Source organism: Acinonyx jubatus, chromosome C1 (genome assembly GCF_027475565.1).
Source record: "Acinonyx jubatus isolate Ajub_Pintada_27869175 chromosome C1, VMU_Ajub_asm_v1.0, whole genome shotgun sequence".
NCBI lineage: Eukaryota > Metazoa > Chordata > Mammalia > Carnivora > Felidae > Acinonyx > Acinonyx jubatus.
The window spans coordinates 199211081-199213539 of NC_069381.1; positions in this window are offsets into that span (position 1 = coordinate 199211081).

Below are 2459 nucleotides of genomic sequence, written 5' to 3' on the forward strand. Positions count from 1 at the left end.
ATCCTCATTCTTAGGATATGTGTGATAAATATTTTGGGCTCAAGTATCATGATCTACAAATTACTTCCAAGTATAATTACTTTCACTAATTCTTAAATCCACGAGCGTTTATTATTGTACTATTGTACTATTATTTATGCGTTTCTATTTGTTTGACATTTGCCATAATAAAGAAATTGGAAATGATTTTTTTAAAGGGGCACCTGGGTGACTCAGTTGGTTAAGCATCCGACTTCGGCTCAGGTCACGATCTCACAGCTCATGAGTTCGAGCTCCGCAACAGGCTCTGTGCTGACAGCTCAGAGCCTGGAGCCTGTTTTCAATTCTCTGTCTTTCTCTGCCCCATCCCTGCTCATGCTCAGTTTCTCTCTCTCTCTCAAAAATAAATTTTAAAAAATTTTTTTAATTAAAAAAAAAAAACATATGTTCTCCCAATAGGAACCCTCATGCATTGTTGGTGGGAATGCAAACTGGTATAGCCATTCTGGAAAACAGTATGGAGGTTCCTCAAAAAATTAAACATTGAACTACCCTATGATCCAATAATCACGCTGCTGGGTATTTACCCAAAGAATATGAAACACTAATTCAAAGGGATCCCTATGTTTATTGCAGCATTACTTACAATAGCCAAATTATGGAAGCAACCTAAGTGTCCATCGACAGATGAATGGGTAAAGAAGGTGTGGTATATCTATACAATGGAATACTATTCAGCCATAAAAAGAATGAAGTCTTGCCATATGCAACCACTTGGATGGAGCTAGAAAGTACAAATGTGAAGTAAGCCAATCAGAGAAAGACAAATACCATGATTTCGCTCACACGTAGAATTTAAGAAACAAAACAAATGAACAAAAGGAAGAAAAAAGGAGACAAACCAAGAAACAGACTCTCACCTATAGAGAAGAAACTGATGATTACCAGAGGAGAGGTGGGTGGGTTGATGGGTGAAATTGGTGAAGGGGAGTAAGAATCCACTTATCCACTTATCCTTATCCTTGGTGAGGACCAAGGAAGGTATAGAATTGTTGAATCACTATATTATACACTTGAAACTAATATAACACTGTATGTTAACCACACTGGAATTAAAATTAAAAAACAAACAAACAAAATATATATTCTTCCCAAAATCTTGAGGTTAAATTAAAAGGCAAGAAGCAAACTGGAGAAAAATACAGCATTAATGACAGGCAGGTTACCAAACTTAATACATCATACATGTAAACAACGAACTCAACAAATTAATAAAAAATTCGCAAAAGAAGACATAGCCAATAGGTATATTTTTAAGTGGTCTATTTCACTGGTAATCAAAATAACATAAATCAACGCATACAATGATTTTTCTTTTTGGCAATCAGACCGACGAGAGATTTTCTTAAAAAGCTGGAGCCCAGTGCTGGAGAGGATGTGGAGGAACAGACATTCTTCTGTGCTGCAGGTGGTATTAGGAACTAATGGGACTTTTCTGGAGGCCGATTTGCCTGTTCTCATCTTCGATCCAGCAGTCCCAGTTTTAAGAAAGAAAGAATAAGGGATATAATCGAATGGTAAAGATACTCACCACAGCATTCTTTGTAGTATAAAATAAATGGATGTAATTTGGAAGCCCAAGAAAGAACTATCGCTTATATAAACTATGCTATCTACTTCGTGGATTACCGTGAGACGATTCAAATGCAGTCATGGGGGGCCTGGATGGCTCAGTCAAGTCAGTTAAGCGTCCAACTTTGGCTCAGTTCATTATCTCACGGTTCGTGGGTTCGAGCCCTGCGTCAGGCTCTGTGCTGACAGTTCCGAGCCTGGAGCCTGCTTCGGATTCTGTGTCTCCCTCTCTTTCTGCCCCTCCCCTTCTCTCTCTCTCTCAAGAAATAAACATTAAAAAATTGTATCTATCTATCTATCTATCTATATATAGATATATCTATATATCTATATATATATACACATACAGTCATAAAATGACATATAACCTGTCACAGTAAGGATAGATGGAAAAATATATACACGTAGATATTATATACACACATTATGTACACATATGTACAACATATGTACTGAAAAATGAAAGACCTACTTCAAAATAAATCACTAACTGATTTATTTGTAGATTATTTCTGTAGTGAAATTATAAACGAGTTTTTTCTTCCCTTCTCGCTCGTCTGTACAACTGAATGAACACAGACTCCTTTTTAGGCACAAAAGATGTTCTTTAAAGACAAAGTACTCCCCAAAAAAGGTTAAAAAAAATATAAATAAAAAACCAAAGTAGAACCTGCCGTGTCTTTACTCCTTTTCCCAGACTGGGCACGAGCATGCTCACACGTGCTCACGTGCGTGCACACACACAGACTACAGGTCTCCAGAACTCCTGGGAAGGTGTGGTCAGGAGGAGGGGCCGCCCTCACCCAGCCCGCTTCATCTCGCCTTCCAGGTTCAGAAGACGGGAGTTT